This window comes from Erpetoichthys calabaricus, chromosome 4 (assembly GCF_900747795.2).
Source record: "Erpetoichthys calabaricus chromosome 4, fErpCal1.3, whole genome shotgun sequence".
In the NCBI taxonomy this organism is placed as follows: Eukaryota; Metazoa; Chordata; class Cladistia; order Polypteriformes; family Polypteridae; genus Erpetoichthys; species Erpetoichthys calabaricus.
Window position 1 is genome coordinate 75,727,157 of NC_041397.2, and position 20,094 is coordinate 75,747,250.

Consider the following 20,094-nt stretch of genomic DNA (forward strand, 5'->3'; position numbering starts at 1 on the left):
TGGTATATAACTATTTAAAGAATTGTTGACATAAAGAATCATATATAATATAGAAAAACATTAATTTTAAAGCTAATAAGGAGGCAGACAAGCAAAAAACAGGTGGAGGTCCACGCGGTCCAGACCTAACCCCTGCAGAAGAGTTGGCTCTCCAGCAAAATGCCCATCGCCCTGTTTCTGAGGGCATTCCAGGGGGAGGCTCCTTCTCAGAACCAGTGGCAAGATGTAGTGGTCACTTCATTTCAGGTAAAGGATGATCATTGCATATATTTGTCCTCCATGCGTGCCATAGGTATGTTCCATATAGCCCTCTTTTTTGTTGGGTCAGTTGCAGGGAATGTCATATCCCTTGAACCTGTGTCTGACCAACGAGATATTGACGAAGGTCAAATATTTGATGAAGACACTGTGTCTGATTATTCATCAGGAGGAGAGGTACATTTTCCAAATAATGTTTGATCAAACTCCACTCTGATCAGTCCCATGTGCCCCAATCACATTTGGAAATCCTGGTAATGAGAATGTTAGGCTGATTGTGGGATTCTTTATGGAACTGTGGGTGTTTTAGCCTGTGTATTACCTACCTGCAATGGCATGATACACCTCTTTTATTGTCTGCACACGCAGGTGTCCAGGAAACACTATGAAAACCCGAAGGAAATATTTCAGAGCCAAACAGACTTTACGAATTGCCTGGCAAACTGCACTTTTCGATAGATGTTCCGCATCGCATACAGTATATAAAAAAGTGCCGCTTGCAAGAAACCTCAAAGCAATGCATACTGTCTGTGTGGTTGTGAGAGCCCGACTTCACCGAGTTTGACTTCGAATATACGGAGCTAATAAATCTTTGAGGTACAATATTCCCCCTCGGCTAAAGCGGAATCTATCGTACAGAATTTCCTCCAGGAGCAATAAAGGATCTTGCCGATCGCGCAAAACCCTCTCTATATGAAATTCTCTTCGTATAATTTGCGCACCAATATCAATTGGTCGCTCATTCATGAACGGCGAAGCCATGACTGGATGACTTCCACGCACCGTCACTGATCACGTGTGTAAACTAATCCTTGTTTACGTAGAACAAACCTGCTCCGAGCAGGTTTGCGGATTAGGATGTGTTGCTATGACAACACTTCCAGCAAGAGTTTCGAAAAACCGACAGATCCTGGATCAGCCCAAATCGTCAACAATTACATCCGGCTAAACGACTAATCCATGTACGAAAAATACCCCCCCTGGTCTGTTCCCTCACACACGCAAGAGAGGCTCACAGGTTACATTACCAGCATTCAATCCAGGTCATCTGGATCTAGATTGTTTATGCTGTGGTCCAACCATTGGATACTTGTGGCTGGCATAAAGGAATTGTTGAGTAATTCCTGAGAATATGGGCTAATGACACACAAAGGTGAGACTCAGTTCATACAGTCTGTTTCATTTGTTCAGTAATATACCTTGATTATGGTAGTTCCATGTTACATTTTTTTCAAACATAGTACTAGGTTGTTGTACTGTGTTAGCCATTGTAAATGTACTGAAAAGTCAAGCAAAATGACACCTGTTATTGGCTAACTAAAAAGATGACATTATGCAAGCTTTTGAGGCAACTCAAACCCCTTCTTCAGGCATTTTTTCAAACATATAAAAAATTAACCAAAGCCAGCTCATCTTTCCAATATGGGTTATTGTATGACATCTTTATATCATGCACAGAACGTGTATGATGTTTCCATTGCACCAGGAGATGTCCATGTATCATTTGAGTTTCCCTCGAGTACTGTTTCTTTCTTGTGCATCCGAAATACGAGCTATTATTGTGAGTGGCAACTCTAAATACACCTGCTGAGAATTAGTATGTATGTGTTTGTGCCAAGTGGTTTACTTCCATTCCATCCATTGCTACTGAGATCTGGTCCAATTCCCTGTGATGCTGCATTTAAAAAGAGTGAAAAAAGAGTCCTGCACCACTGTTCATGAAGCTTATGATCGGTGTATGATCTACCCAACAATCCCACAAAAATGGAAAACAATTAATATTGAAAAATGTGTTTTCATCACGTAAAGTATTGAAATCAAAGAAATAGCTATTGCATGAATGTTTACATACCACCAGTACAGTTTTAAAATTTCACTGAGCAGTAATTTTGTTTCACTGTCATATCTCTAAACAGAAACAATGTTCATATTGTTACACAAATTGCAAAAAAATGCAATATTTTTCTCCCTCTTTAAACCAATGTCACATTACACAATTTCTAGTCTGATGGGATGTCACACTTGACAACTGTAGTTGCTGATCTTGTTGCTTGAGCATGTCATATTACATAACTAGAAATTACAAGGTATATCAAGTTAGACAACTGCATAATGATTTTCCAGTACAGTTTGACATTTGTAATGTAGCACACGCTCCTTACTTTATCTGGTAGTGAATAACATACTGCCTGACAGAGCTGATGCCCATACAAGGGTATCACAAGTCTGCAGTCTTGGCCCTTTTTTCAATTTTACCATGGTTTACTTACTTTATTAACAGCATCATATTGCAGGTCTTTATTAGGCTGGATAGTTATTTCATTGTATTTGTATGCCTATTTGAAATAGGCATAAAAAAAAACACAGTCTTAGTCATCCCTTTTGAGTTTAAAAAAAACTGATATTTAATTTAGAAGCATTTATTTTATTATTATTGCCATGCTTATTTTAACTTCACCTGTTTGTTATCTGGTACAAATTTTGTAATCGATATTTAACCCACTTCCTATTGTCCAAATGACTTGAAGTTTTGTACACTTACTCACTTCCGATGACAATACATGAATCAATAATCAGTTTCACTAATTGATCAATTAATCCATGTTAATTAAGAAATTAATTTTTCATATGAAGAATAGTTCAAGATTTCACCAATAGATGGCGCTAGTAATGGCTAGAAATATTAAAGGAAGTGTTAAAATATTGATTACAAAATTATACTAAAACAGGACTAAAAACTTGAAAATAATATATATATATAAAAAATACTTTTTAAAAACCACGCTTATATTAAGTTAAAAAGTAATAAGTCTCTCATACATCATTCGTAAAATAAAAGTGTGGGCGCTTTTCATCATCAACATTCAAAAAACACTTCTTAAAATCTTAGCAAAAGCGCCCACCTTTTATTTTATGAGTGATGTATAAGAGATTTATTTTTTACTTTTTAGTACACTTTTTAACTATAATATAAGCGTGGTTTTTAAAATGTACTTTTTATATATATATATTATTTTTTCTATCATACTGTAACTTCTAAGTAGCACCGCGCCATTCAAGCAAACGCTCCACTCTCTAATGGTGCAGCACTCTATGATTAAACACACAAAACACAAACTGCATATACTCTATCTTGTTATAAATATTCAATTAACATTCATTGCATATATCTTTTCTTTTTCAAATCTAATTTTGCGCTTTAAAGTCAACTGATTTTGAAGTTATTCCCAGATTTTAAAAAAATCATTAGTAAGTATTGTGATCGTTTCATATTTTGCAGAATTTTCTGTCTTCTGTACAGTTATCAAAGTAATCCATAGGGTGTTTGTTTAGGTATAGCCCAAAGAAAAATTCCATCTCAAAAATGAGATCATGTAATTGTTAAATTTAGACCATAGGTTCTCTTGTTGCAAAATAAGATGTTGTTTTTGTACCAAGTATGCCCATATTCTTACCTTGCTTCTGGCAGTGCCCTTTTGGGACATTTGTTCCAGTTCAGAATATTGGATCTCTGCCATTCTGAGTACTTAATTATTTTCTGAGTTCAATGTGTAAAATGTGACACAATGTTGAGAATGTAATTTTGGTATGTTTGAAGCACAAGATGGTATTTTTGAAACTCCGTGGGCTTAAAAGACACGGTAAATGCCCAATTTTAACAGTTTATTATAATGTTGTGCTGTCTTAATACAACATACAGCCCCCAATTGAGACTTTACTTACTTTGGTGGTAATGAGGGGGTTCCAAAATATTGAAAATGGATTTTTAAATTCTAATAATTAAAAATACGTATTTTTTATTTTTTAATTTTAGTTTTTTTTTTTTACATGCCTTTGGTGTTGGCTGCATTTCAGTTAAGCTATGTGAGCACAACCAATTTTTTATTTGCATGAGTGGTGATTTCCCTGGGCACAAATGTTGATCCTGCCCTCTACACCGAGAACTAAAGTACCAATGCCTTAATCATTCAAGCCAAGCTATTTAGATTTATGTTGATAATCAGGCTTTTGACAGTAAGAGAGTGTATGTTTTTGAACATTGCTACATATGCAATAGCTGCCAAGGCTAAGAAGGCAATGGCTCCATAATAAAGCAGCCGTTCCAGCATCCAGTTAAAACATTACAGATTGCATTCCTGAAATACCAGAAGGTCAAAAAACTCTTAAGTGGGTACTTCAACAGCCATGGTATTACGGGGCGCTCTCCCTTGACCATTGTGGCGGAGTAAACACATCTGTTCATGAAAAAGGTAGGCTTTTGAAGTTTAGTGCCAGTCTTCTAAAATGAATTTATCTGTCAGAATACAGAACAGAGAAGAATTAATAATTGTATTGGGTTATAAAAAAAAAAAAATGTCTGAACTTCTGTATCCCAGAACTACCATTGTTGTTTGTGGGAGCCATATTTCAAGTGTGTTATATGTTAAGTAGGATGTAATAAACTGCTACAAAGTTATCTGAACATCAGTAACAAAGGTAACTATTCAGTGAGGGAAAAATAATGTGCTGCCATACAGACATTCACAGCTACTGTATGTAAAGAACATGCAGTTTCATCCTCTTTCAGTTGGCTATGTCATGTTTGTGCTCACCTATTTTCATTATGAATTGACTTAAGTTTGTCAGTTTATTTCTTATGATGGAAGAATCCAGTGATTATGCCCCATAAATTTTATTTGGAATTAATTAGCTCTGTTATCTGACACAGCACCACTCACTACTGTTGATTTACGTTGTATATCACCTGCAAAATGATTTTCTGACATTATTTTATTGTTAATCATCATTAGTTTTTTATTAATAGCTAGTCTACAGAATATAATACACATGAAATTTTTTGGTAGTAATAAAACAGTTTTTAGTTGCTTGCTTCATATAAACTGAAGCTGATAAGTGCCCTTAGACACCTCTCCATGCTGAGAACACTGCTATAAAATATCTATAAAGAGTATTTTTATCGACCTGAACCACACTAGAGAGGAATGATCCCAGGTAAATTGCAATATAACAAAGGAAATGGTAAAAACAAAGACCCACTGTTCCATTCCAAACTGTAGGGTCTCCACATTCCTCCAATGAAAAATCACACCAGCTCACCTTTTCTACTTATACTGGGATTTCTTCCAGACCAAGGCCCATAATAAATTCTAACCTCAGAAGCAGCCCTCTACTGCTACAGGGTCATCAGGTTAGAATCATCTTTAAAGTGTCAGTTCTCCAAGGCAGCTTCCAGGCTCCATTTTCTATGTTTTGAGAAACCAGGGCCAAATCTATCCAGTTTGGGATCTTTCTACTGCTATCTGTCAATCTAGGTGAGTTTCCAATCCCCCATGGTGTTCTCAGAGAATTCATATGTCGAGTTCTAACAGTGCAGTACTGATACCTTTTAGTCTTGGAAGTCTCCATCTGAAGGTGAAAGCTTTCCTGTCTGTGGAAGTTGCATACTCTGAACCCTGTACCATCTGCATGGTACTTTTTCCCCTGGCAATCTCTAGCAGGTTGAATAACCAAATCAAAAACTGTACAATATATTTTATGAAAAATAGCCTGCAAGATTGTCGGCCATCTCATGTAAAGCATGTAAATGTAATATTAGTCTTTTAGTTTAGCCAGCTACATCTAATGTAGGCCAGCTCTGTGAGAGGTTATGTATTACTGCTGGAAAGATGATTACCCTCTTGTGATCTTTCTGTTCTGAATTGACAGAATAGTTTAATTGCTCTTTGATAGGTTTCATCCAGTTGATGGTACTAGTTGCAAATGGCACAAACTTGATTATTTTTTCTGATGGTGTGACTGTTTTAAGACAGTAAAAGCTATAGAAATTATGCAGATTTGTGAAACTTCTTAGTATATTGCACCTAAGGCCTTTTTTCTTTTTGAATATTGTTTTATTTTTTACAAAACATGTACATAAAAATAATAACATTGAGTTGTAGTGCTTTGAAATAAAATGTCACAGACATCAAATCTCCAATATAAGGTTTTTTTTTATTTATTAAAATGAAAGCACTGGTCAAGGAAATGAATACTTTTGCAGGCACAGTCACACACACCCACACAGTATTTATTAATACACTACTGGTCAAAAGTTTTAGAACACCTAAGTTTTTCCTGTTTGTCTTCAAGTTTAATCAATTGAAATGCATTGAATGACCTAAAGTGGCATAAAGGTAAGCAGTAACTGCCAGAGGTTTAAATTTAATATGTTATGATTAGCAAAAACTGAAAAAAAGGACATTTCAGAATATTACAAAAGGGCCTTTGTTACGGAACAACTAATAGGTTAAAACCTAGAGATGTTCTGCAGCAATTAAAGTAAATTAACCCTTACATGCTGAGGCAAACAATTTGTATAGGTGTCCCAAATTCTGTTGATAACTTAAAAACCCTCCTGATGTCTTAAAGCAGAGTTGGAACATACTGTGATACAACACCCTCTGAAGTACTACTAGGATAATATTACACTGTAGAAAGTTGTAAATTCCAGTGATAACGGCAAGAAAATGACAATTAACAAATGAAATGAAACAAATGAAATGAGCATTATTACCCTTAGAAGTGTTGGCCTATCATTTAGAGAGATATAAAAAAAAACAATGTGTCAATGAGTACATTGTCATTCACAACCAAAACGCAATTAGGAACTGGATAAAACTCTGATAGGAAAATATCGGGCAGACCCAAAGTCACAACAAAATCAGAAGACAATTTTCATAGGATCACCAGCTAAAATATTCAGTTCATCACAAAGGGTGCTTTTATGCCATTGAGGTGAAAGGATGGTTCGTCAGTTCTTGACGCCAACTGTCAAATACAGAGGAGGAAGTGTGATGGTCTGGGGTTCTTCTGCTGGAGGCAGAGTTGGTGACTTACACAGAGTGACTGGTATTCTGAATCAAAAGGATAATTTCTGTTTTATTACCAAAAGGTGGCTACTTTGATGAATCAAAAGCTTGAATAAAATTTTGTATACTTAATTATTTCTTGAGTTATTTTGTATTTGCCATTGTTTATTTGTTCTATGCCTTGATTTCATAAAACATTAAGACACACAGAAAACTGCAAGAAGAGTTGGGGATTTGCCCCGTATAATATCCATTGGCAGATTTGAAAAAGTGCTCAGTATTGGATGAAAAAAACATTTGACAACACAGAGGTGAAATGATCATTTATATACAAAATGACTGCAGGAAATGAGTTGAAAGGAAATGACGATGGAAGTGGAAGTGACATCATCACTGATGGACCAAAAGTGACATCATCCTGAGGAGCCGGAAGTGACATCATCATTGATGGACATTATCCACTGGAGTTGCCTTGAGAAAGCCATTTTCAGAGACCGGAAGTGTTGTCAGTGAGTGTGTGTGCTTTTTATTTGTCTTCTTTTGTTCTGTAGAGACAGAAAAAGAGGCATCAATACCCCAAATCAACCCCTTATATTGTGTTATATAACTCTTCTCAGGGCTTGTTGACTACCTCCTTAGCACACATGTGTGACTATATGATTGCACTCAATTTACAGGGGCAGCATCGCAGGTGGATCATGGCCAGCACCAGACAGATACAGTATATATAAATGTACATCTATATACGTGTGTGTGTGTTTTTTATACAGCATATGTTCAGAATATTCACAAATTATGTTATTTTAACAATTGACTTGTTTCTGAGAAAGAAGATAAGTTCTTCTAGTGCAGAGAAGGTGTGTGTACAGCAGTGTTGATGATAGTTGAACGTGCTGAGAGAAAATTCTGTGAGTTGGCCTGCATCATGACTTCTAAAGGATTGTCTATGGTATTGCAGAATAAAGTTTATGAAAGCTGTGTAAGGAATAGAATGCTTTATGAGTGTGAGATATGTCCAGTGAAAGAGGAACATGAAACATAGCTGGAAAGAACAAAGATGAAAATAATCAGATGGATGTTTGGAATGTCATGGAGTGAAAGGGAGACAAATGCACAATTAAGAGAAAGACTTGGAGTGGCGGCATTAAGTGTTGTGCTGAGGAGAAATAAATAGGTGGTTTTGGCATGCAGATGGAAAGGTAGTGGGTGATTGGTTATAAAGGTACTGTACCCTAAGATGGAGGAGTTACAGCTAGGTGGAAACCAAAGAAAACATGGTAGAGAGTTTAGAGGTTTACAGGGTCATTATTGTCACAATTACAATAAAATTCTTTGTGGTCATACATTAAGAATGAGTCTCACCCCTAAAATTGCCCAGAATCAAGGAGAGTGAAAGGGATAAGATTTAGGAGACAACTGGCTAAAATGGGTAAACCAGGAAAATGGCTGCTAAACAAGTAATGCTGCTACTGCTGACAATGATAATATTTTCAGAGTGTATCTGTTTATTCATCCAAATGACCTAGGATATGTCAAAATGTGTTCTTCTCCCATTGGAATATAGAAGCATGTTGTTTTTATTTTATAGCATCTATAGTTATACCAAAGAAGGGTGTATTTTTGAATGTGCTTGATAGGATAATCAGTAACAGCTAAATAATGCACTTTCAATTGCCACAAGCATTTCACATATTCACATCGTAACATTTTCAAATACTTCTCACAACAGAAGAAAAAAACAGTATTGTGCATTTTTGATATATTATATCAAGAAAACTGTTATATTTAATAACCAAAATAAACAAAATCCATAAATATTCAATAAGCAAGCCAAATGTGGATATATTGGTAATGCAGTGTGAGCAATGACATAACGTTTGTATGGTTATATACATTCATCCAGAGTTTGTCAATCCATTAGGCAACAAAGGCAGCCCCCTAGGGTGCCATCATCTGAGGAGGATGCATTTATGAATGTTAAGAGATGTGATTTCTGGGCACAGAGAGAGACAACTCTCCTCAAAGAGTCATAGACGTATGATAATAATGTCCGCGGTATATACACAAAGGGGCACTGTTTGTGTTTCTGAAAGCACTCATGTACTCCAGATCCATCTAATTGTCAAACTCTGATGATATAGAGTGGACATTGATTATGAAAGTAAAAGTATGTCTGTGCCGTACATCTTAAAGTCCAAGGTATATTCATAAATGCTATTGAACGGGTGCAGGCTCTGGACAATAAGGGGGTGATGTCCGTCAATCCTGGCTAGAGTGCCAGATGGGCTTCGACTGGCACTGCATTCATCATTTTCAAAATGGGCAGCACAATGGCACAGTGACTGGAACCACTGCCTCATGGATATTATGTGTCTGAACTTCACACTGCTATTTATGTGAAGTCTGCATTTTCTCCTCATGTCTCTGTGATTTCTCTGTCCAGGAACATTGGTTTTCCTCCCACAGGTTGACTGGTGATCTTACATTAGCCACCTCTGGGTGTGTGTATGAGTGGGCCCTGCAAATGCCTCACACTCCATCAATGGTCAGTTCCTGCTTTTTGAGATTTTGATCAGGTAGATTTGAGAATTCTATGTTAGTTTTAATAATATTTGTATCAAATTAAATACCTGCATATCCTAAACTTTGACTTTAACAAAAATTGAAGAAAAAATACATGCATAAAATTGTATAAATGTATCAAGGGAAAAGGTAGGTGAAAGTTAACTCTGCATTGAAAGTTACAAACATAAAAATACAGCTGCTCAATTTTATCTATAGGGGAACACATGATATTTGAGTATTCACCATTTAACATACTTTTAATTAAGGACTGAAAAGTTAACTGCTTAATTTTGAAAACTAACCTCATTTGTCCATGTTACTGATACAATTTACAGCAACAGGTCTCTGGGGAAGCATTGTTTCAATAACTGCTTACACAACATTTGACTTTCAAGAAGTTCAATTTCTAAAATGTTGTGTGAAGACCGAGAGCATGTAACATTCCAACACAGTTCATAATTAAATGTGTCAAAAGCCTGGACTAAATCAATACAAACAGTTGAAGAAAAAAGTTGTTTGTTACCATAGTAAAACCATTGTATGTTTCTGAACCGTGGATTTCTCTTAGTCTTGATCGTTCATAGATCAGTATGTCAGAGAAATTTAAAATACCGCCAGTTACTCTCATACCAACCTTTTCGTGACCTTTGGCAAAACTGAAAAAAGGCTTAGATGTCACCAACAATTAACATCATTCATTGGCTTCTGAGGGGGGTTTCAAAAGAGTAGTACTGCACACAAAGAAAAGAAATTACACTCAGAAACTGAAAAAATATATAAAAATATAGGATCTATTTATTATTTTTTTAGAATTAAACAATTGCTGCTCAAAAAAATTAAAGGAACACTTTTTAATCAGAGTATAGCATCAAGTCAATGAAACTTCTGGGATATTGATCTGGTCCGTCAAGTAGCAGAGGGGGTTGTTAATTAGTTTCAGCTGTTTTGGTGTTAATGAAATTAATAACAGGTGCACTAGAGGGGCAGAAATGAGATGACCCCCAAAACACGAATGGTTTAACAGGTGGAGGCCACTGACATTTTCCCTCCTCATCTTTTCTGACTGTTTTTTCACTAGTTTTGCATTTGGCTATGGTCAGTGTCACTACTGGTAGCATGAAGCGATACCTGAACCCTACAGAGGTTGCACAGGTAGTCCAGCTTCTCCTGGATGCCACTTCAATATGTGCCATTGCCAGAAGGTTTGCTATGTCTCCCAGCACAGTCTCAAGGGCATGGAGAAGATTCCAGGAGACAGGCAGTTATTCTAGGAGAGCTGGACAGGGCCATAGAAGGTCCTTAACCCATCAGCAGGACCAGTATCTGCTCCTTTGGGCAAGGAGGAACAGGATGACCACTGCCAGAGCCCTACAAAATGACCTCCAGCAGGCCACTGGTGTGAATGTCATTAACCAAACAATCACAAACAGACTTCTTGAGGGTGGCCTGAGGGCCAGACTTCCTCTAGAGGGCCCTGTGCTCACTGCCCGACACAGTGGAGCTTGATTGGCATTTGCCATAGAATAACAGGATTTGGCAGGTCCACCACTGGCGCCCTGTGCTTTTCACAGATGAGAGCAGGTTCACCCTGAGCACATGTGACAGACATGAAAGGGTCTGAAGAAGCCATGGAGAACGTTATGCTGCCTGTAACATTGTTCAGCATGACCGGTCTGGTGGTGGGTCATTGATGGTCTGGGGAGGCATTTCTATAGAGGAACGCACAGACCTCTACAGGCTAGCCAACGGAACCTTGACTGCCATTAGGTATTGGGATGAAATCTTTGGACCCATTGTCAGACAATATACTTGTGCAGTGGGTCCTGGGTTCCTCCTGGTGCACAACAATGCCTGGCCTCATGTGGCGAGAGTGTTCAGGCAGTTCCTGGAGGATGAAGGAATTGATACCATTGACTGGCCCCCCATGCTTTCCTGACCTAAATCCAATAGACCGCCTCTGGTACATTATGTGTCAGTCCTTCCGACCCCACCAGGTTGCTCCTCAGACTTTCCAGGAGCTTAGTGATGCCCTGGTCCAGATCTGGGAGGAAATATCTAGGGCATCATCTGTCCTCTCATTAGGAGCATGCTCCAACGTTGTCAGACATGCATACAAGCAACTGGGGGGGGGGGGGGGGCATACAAACTACTGAGTATGATTTTGAAATGCTGAGATCATTTTTTCACTTTGATTTTCTGGGCATCTTTGAATTCAGCGCTCTGTAGGTTGATCGTTTTCATTTCCATCAAACGATGTGGCATCCTTTAGTTCCTAAGACATTACCCAGTCCATATTAGTATAGATATGCAGCATTATTTTTTTTCCCATTGAGATAAAGTATCTATCTATCTATCTATCTGATGTGTTTTCAAAGTGTTCCTTTATTCTTTTTGAGCAGTTAATTTTAGAAGAGCAGTTGTCTGTATTATAATAATATAGTGCATATTAATTTGCTAAGTTCTTTTCATCGTAGATTTCAAATAAATTTTTCGAATAGCACATTAATCCCTGTCAAGTCACTATTCCGCATTAAGAAATGGCCAGAAAGTTTATAAAGATACAGATGGCATTGATAAAGATTTGCCATACCCTCAAGAGCTACTCCCTGCTTAATTTATTTTCTTTTTAATTTTCTTGTTTATGTAGTGTGCAGCTAATAGATATGTAGCATATAATGCGTGAGAAATGCTAGATTTCCATTCCATTATAAGCCATACAACTTTATGTTCAGATGTATGCAATTTATTCACTTTAAAAGCATGAACACTTGTAGCCTACTTCAAAAAATTTAAAATTAAGTGGGGTCAGATCTATCACTAAAAAACACAATTTTCTCTGAATAAGTCTTTAAATTGGATGATTGTGACTACCACATATTTAAAAGAATATTTAATGTGAAACAATATTTCAAATTCACATTTCCTTGCAAAAGGAAATAAAAACATCAAGTTATTAGCAATGGGAAAACTCTTCACATTGGAGCAATGCTAGGGTGCTCCAGTATTCAAATATTATAAAGACGACACATTATACATTAAAGTGTTTCTTTTTGTGTAGTCAGTTCCTATGATTATTACTTACAATCATCATACCCTGTAAGAGCCAATACTAGTAATTTAGTGTTGCATGTTATGATAAATTCAGTGTTTTCATGTAAGTGTAGCTATGTAGATAATGGAAGATGAGACAATCTGCAAAACTGGATCTCTAGTTGGTTAACCTGCAGTAGACAAAAAGTACAGATAATTGCAGAATGTTCCACATGGAGTGAGGTGTCTGTCCCTGGACCATTACTTTTTCTGGTTTATATTAAGGACATTGATTCTGGTGAACTTAATAACTTAAAAAACTCTCAGATCATACTAAACTTGGAGAGACAGCAGATACAGAGGAGGCAGCAGGAAGAATCCAAAAAAGACCTGGACAACCTTTAGAACTGCACGAACACCTGTAAAGTGCAGTTTAATGTAGAACAGGGCTAAGTGCTACACGTGGGCAAAAGGAACATCAATTATAAATACAAGATGGAGGACACTGTCGTATAGGAAGGACCCTCTGAAAAGGATTTATAGTTCTGTTGACACAACATTTCCATCGACTAAGCAATTCACAGAAGAAGTTAAAAAGGCAAATAAAATAATAGGGTTATATCATTAAAATTATTGAGTTTAAGTCAAGAGACTATACAATGCACTGTTAAGACTTCATCTGGAGTATTGTGTGCAGTTCTGAAAGACATAGCAGCACTTGAAGCTGTGCAGAGGAAAGCAACCAAGCGCATTCCAAGTCAGAATTACACGTCCTACTCTGACAGACTCAGAGAATTAAATTTGTTTAGTTTCGAGCAGAGGAGACTGCATGGGGACCTAATGCAGGTATTTAAAATCCTCAAAGGCATTGATAACTTTGACCCAGTAAACTTTCTTTCAACTTAAGGGTGAATCACATACTTGAGGACATCAGTGCAAATTAATGGGAAGTGCATTTAAAACTGAAGCAAGGAAGCACTTCTTTACGGAAAGGGTTGTGGGACTTTGGAACAAACTACCGAGACATGTAGTTGAAGCAAAAACCTTGATAACCTTTAAGGAGAATCTGGATGAGATATCAGGGAAGCTTAGCTAGTAGCTAAACCAATGGGCTTGAGGAACTAAATGGTCTCCTCTCATTTGTCACTTTTTTATGTTTCTTATGTTTCAAATTTATCCCCTACAACCTAGTATGTTACTTAAACAATCTTAATGTTATGCTATATTTCTGCTGCAAAATTAAAGATAAAGAGAACAGAATGCATTTGCAAAATGAAAATTACAGAGGCATATAGTTTTCTGACCATGAAAGTGAATATAGAGTAACGTAATGAAAGGCTAAGATTTGAGCCTTAAACAGGAATATCATAAGCAAGAAGTTATATTATTTTAGTCTGTGTATTATAAACCTCTTAATTTTAGTGTGAACTGTAAACCTCAGGGTAAACCCCTTAATCCTTTACTGAGGTTGGACAAAATCACCTGTCATGTATTTATAATTAATATTCTTCTTTTCCCTGCATGTACTCCTTTTCGTAACTGTATAATAATTTGCATTTCCAAGTGTATGCTTAAATTTGAAGATTGTTCAAGTGTTTTTTTTTTTTTGCACTTGCCTCTTCAGCATCTATTTTTCATCACATTTTAGTGTCATTTGCAAATATCAAAAAGTTTATAAACTATGCCAGAATCCATGAACGTAAATTAATCTGGAAAAAAATAACAGTTCAAGGGCAGACTTCTGCGAGACTGCATGGATGACCTCACCACATACGGGGAAGTTCCTTCCTATCCGTACTCTTTGTCTCTGGCTGATAACCAGATTTATTTTTTGTGTGGAACTGTATCAATGGTTTTTTCAAAAACCTTTATGTAATACGCATTACTTTTTTTTTACTGCTCCAGTTATTCTTTCAAAACTCTAGAAAATTGTTTTTCTCTCATATGCTAATGGTCTTTATTTGTTATTGTTTTAAAGGTCTTCAAATTTATGTTTGATTGCTTTCAATAATTTTGCAAGGCTCATTAGTCAGTAATTACTAAGATCTCTTTTGTCTCCGTTCATGTTGCACATGGTGTACATTTGAAAATTTCAGGTCATCAGATACTCATTACATCTTAAACAACTGTTGGAATAACTGTTACACAATATATTCAAAATATCAATTTCTCCCAACACTACTGGTAAAATCCCAATATCCTGAAGGTTTAATTAGTCTCAAATGAATCGAGTGCCTGAAGCATATGTGACTCTTAAAATCTGTAAACTTGCAGAATGCTGTGATGCCTGCCTGAGACATTCCACTTACTTTAACAAATATTTTATCTAAAATATTTGTAGCAGCTGGGAGACTACTCACAGTAAAAAAAAAAAAAAGTTGAATTTAAATTAAAAAAAAACTGTAGTCTCCAGAAGTTTACCGTAAAAAATAAAGTAACCATATTTTTAGGTCTATGGTACTCTGTACAAACTAAACTGTAAGTTACTGTAAATATTATGTGGAAATGTTTTTGTAATAACTGTACAGTTTCATGTGAACCATAAATTTTATGGCAATTTTCATGCACTTATAGGACCTCACACAAACTAACCTGTATTGAATGTAACACAAATTATAAACATCTAAAAAAAGTGCTGAGAAGTAGTTAGACTACTTATTTTCTGATTAATTCAGGTTAGCACCCTCAGTAAATGCTAAGGGAGCACTACACATGCACACATAAACATGCAGGATTTTTGTGTTCTGTTGTAATTAAAACACTTTAAATGGGACCCCTTCACAAGCCTGCATTCTCATGCTTTATTTCACACTCAAGATGGGGAAAGCTGGGAAACTGCAATACACCAAGAAGATGCAGCAGAGCAACACAAAAAAACCTCGCAGTGGCACTCCTTGGCTGCAGGATCTTCACAAAACAGACTCCTCTGACAAGAATTAAGTTTTTACTTTTTAGTAGAGGGTCAGATCAAGTTGGACGGTTGGGAGACAAAGTCAGAGAGTTGAGATCTGCGTTGGTTTGGACATGTGCAGAGGAGAGATGCTGAGTATATTTGGAGAAGGATACTAAGGATAGAGCTGCTAGGGAAGAGGAAAAGAGGAAGGCCTAAGAGAAGGTTTATGGCTGATGGGTGTAACAGAACAAGATGCAGAGGACAGAAAGATATGGAAGAAGGTGATCCACTGTGGCAACCACTAACGGGAGCAGCTGAAAGAAGAAGAGTATGTTGTGACATATGTTTCAACTATAATCCCATGTTTCAAGCTCAGACAGTTTTTCTTTTTGTTGTAGGTTTGTTGTAGGTCTTGCTGGGATGGGCCTGCTTTTCTCTTTATAAAAGATGATAATAAATGTAGAGAGGAATTTACATCCATCCATCTATCTATCTATCTACTTTGCGAAGAAACGTCTTCAGGTATAGGGTCTCAGTTAGCTGCAGCATATGCCAGATGAGGTTTAAAAACTGGTCCTGGACAATTGGGAAGAATAAATGAATACTGTCAGTCAGGCATCAATCATCCTTGCACCCTTCCTATAGTGCTTGTACATGGAAATGCCATACTAATTTGTAGGTAACATAGTAAAATACAATGGGTGACAAAAAAGCACAGGCAGGGTAGATGATGCCCTAGCCCCGTAACTTTTTAATACATCTGGAGCTGTTCATCCTGAGGGCCACTCCATTCCTCGACAGCCTTAGCTAGTATGACAGGCCAGCACAGAGCATAGATTCTGTCTAGTAATGGCATTTATTCCAACATAAACAAGACACAGAGAGCCCAAGTGAAATCCATGTGAGTTCTTCGGCAGCATGTAAATTGAGACAATGACAATACCAATAATTAAACATAGGAATCCTGCAAATGGCAGGCAGTACAGGAAGCCTCAGCCTCAACTTATAGGCTTCAAGAGTGATTTTTCAAGTATAAACACTTACAGTGATAACTCTTGCCTTTTAAAGATTCCATTTACAGAATAAAGCTGCTACAGGAAAGGTGTGTTTGATCCAGTGTAGTGAAGTTTACCCAGCACACAGTGATACACCTGACCTTGGCACACATAACCCACAATTAGCTCTTCTGTAAAGAAAAAAAGAAGTTCTGCTCAATTCTTCAGGCACGTAGTGCAGAAACACAGATTCCCTGCAGATTTAATATAAATTCATTTAACAGATATTGTCAATGAAAATTAATTTCAAAACTAGACTCTACCCTTTAGTAACCAGATGTCCATTCTGGTTTCAGCAATTTTGTGATTCACAACAGCCGGGTTTTATTTTAACTTATACATATTTATTAAAAGGATGCTTCTGTTAAATCACATTAACTGCATAAAGTATGTACACTACAATCTGATTTTTAAATGTGATGTGTTTTATTAATTTGCATGAAATGTTGGTTTTTGGGTGGCACGGTGGCGCAGTGGGTAGCGCTGCTGCCTCGCAGTTAGGAGACCAGGGTTCGCTTCCCATGTCCTCCCTGCGTGGAGCTTGCATGTTCTCCCAGTGTCTGCATGGGTTTCCTCAGAGTACTCCGGTTTCCTCCCACAGTCCAAAGACATGCAGGTTAGATGCATTGGCGATTCAAAATTGTCCCTAGTGTGTGTCCTGTGGTGGGCTGGCGCCCTGCTCGGGGTTTGTTTCCTGCCTTGCACCCTGTGTTGGCTGGGATTGGCTCCAGCAGACCCCTGTGACCCTGTAGTTAGGATATAGTGGGTTGGATGATAGATGGATGTTGGTTTTTATGCAGGAGCTATGCCATAGACAATAGTATGATTCTAAATTTAATAAAATTCAGTCATAAGAAAGCTACCAAACTGTCCATAAAGTACACAGTATGAAGTCTACTGTCCAGAAAGTGACAGCGGTTCCAGATGAAAACAGTAACTAGCTCAGAGAAAGTGAACTGGGAACAGATCAACAGATTTTAAGAAACACAGCTTAGTAATTGGATTGTACGCACTTAACACTGTATGTTATTGAGACACAACTGCTGGAACACAAATCATTTTTTGAACTCTTTGAACAGAGCTTATTTTGTAAACTGATTTGTACATCAATATGTAAAAAATACTTTGGTAAATTACTTAAAAGTTCATTATTTTTGGTATTTGCACGTGAAACATTAACTCTGTTTAATAATGCACAGAACACTGCCGTCTCACAGCTCTTGGAACTCAGGTTAAAGTTCTTGTCCCCTGTGGTGTATTCTTCCTGCGTGCGTCTTAGTATTCTGTGTGTACAACGGCATTCATGTCCCTGTCTTTCACCCAAAACACAAGGCTGAGTGTCAGTACTTTAGCAATACCAGCTTTATTCAGCCTGAAAATGAAACAACATGGTTATTTATTGTAGCAGGATCTACCACTTTCTTCTACATGACACAGTAATCAGGCAGGGTCGTGGCTAGGTTAGTGGCCAAGTAATACTGTTCTCTGCATTTATAATGTTCCTTGCATCACCCATCGACAATGGCGCTTATAGAGTGACCGCAGTCTGCTCGGATTTGCTTTTGTGACGAGCTGCTGCAGCACTGGTAGCCTGTGGTTGCCCTAGCAATGTGTAAGCTGTCTTCCACAGATCGTGCTTCGGGACAATCTTTGGCATGTCATCCCATTGGGGGAAGTCCCAAAGGAGTTTAGAAACCTTACAATATCTACTTAGGGAAGAGATAAGTGCCAAGTGCTGTGGGCAAGATGATTCAAGACCTTTTAGACCCGGCACCCCACAGGCAGCAGTTCTTACCTCTGCACCATCCAAGAATACATGTCAGCTTTCTGTCGATTGACATTTATGCTTGGGTTTTTAACTAATTGACAGCAAAATGTAAATTGAATGATTTTTTTACTTTCTCATATATGAAGTATAGGGAAAGTATTTTAATCGTAGAAAAATTTGACCTTGAGATTTTGATGAATCGCAGGGTTTTAAACCCCTCTGAATTAAAAAAAAACATTTTTGGAATTATGTCTGGATTCTGGAATACAAATGCAATCCAGGTGGTTTAAAGAACTGTAATGAAGACTCTATGGTTGGTTAAGGAGGCCTTAGTAATACCAGAGAGGACTGCAATTGGTTGAGCCAGCCAACTTATGAAATCAGGTGCAGAAGGATAGATTTATAGGGTCATAATTATTAGATGTACAGAGTACAGTCAAATTATTATTTGCATTTGATAATCAACATACCTCACATTATCATTCTCTGGTATTATGATGAAAATTCACTGTAATAACCCTACTTCAACAAAGAGAATAAGAAATTTATAATATACATATCAGACAGATAGAGAAATAGACAAATATGAACGGCATTTCTGCTTATTTTCTATTCTCCTACCCATCCAAAATAACATCAAGTTGAGATTTGAAGTACTACTCGCCACCAGAGTATTGGTAATTAATTATGTGTCTATGGAATTTATTTTAAAGTAAGAGCCTGGATCCACTATACTGATTCCTTTAATAATTTTAAACACTTCAACCATGTCACCTCTTAATCTCGATTTGCTTAAACTGAAAGAGTTCAACTCCTTCTCTCCATATAACTCATATATCTTAGTCCTGGAAATAGCCTAGTCACTCTCCATTGTACTTTCTCTACTGCTGCTACATCACTTTTATAATATGGAGACCAAAACTATGCACAATACTACAGGTAAAGCCTTACTAGTACATGATAAAGCTTTTAGCATAATCTCCCTTGACTTAAACGCCACACTTAGGGATATATAATCTAACATCCTATTAGCTTTCTGGATCACTTCTGTACACTGTCTTGATGTATATAGAAATGAGCCCACAATGACTCAATGGTCCTTCTCATTAGGTGTATTTTCAAATTTTGGATCTCTCATTGTATATTCAAAAATAACTTTTCTACTTCCTATGTGTAATACCTTACATTTAAAAACATTAAATTTAATTTGACACAACTCTGCACAAATGTGTATGCTGTCCAAGACCATCTGTAACAATTTAGCCAATTCTACATTATCTGTCTTTCCACCTAGTTTGGCATCATCTGTAAACTTAACCAGATTATTGATTATATTCTTGTCAAGATCGTTTATGTATATTAAAAAGAGCAGAGGCCCCAGCACCAGTCCCTGAGGTACACCATTTTTAACATTGCCTAATTTAAAAAAAATCCTTCACCATAACCTTTTGTGTCCTATTTTTGAGCCAATGTTCCCTCCTGAAAATCAAGATAAATCAGAATAAATAATAGATTTATCCTCCATTCTATGTTCCCATTAGACCTGGTACTTGATTAAGTCAATGTCCATGTTCACTGATTTCATCATTATGCAATTCTTTTTTTGTTAAAGTAGTTTTCTATTCTTTTTTAGTCCATGTTTATTGTCCATTTGAACATTTTACTTCTTTCTTGTCT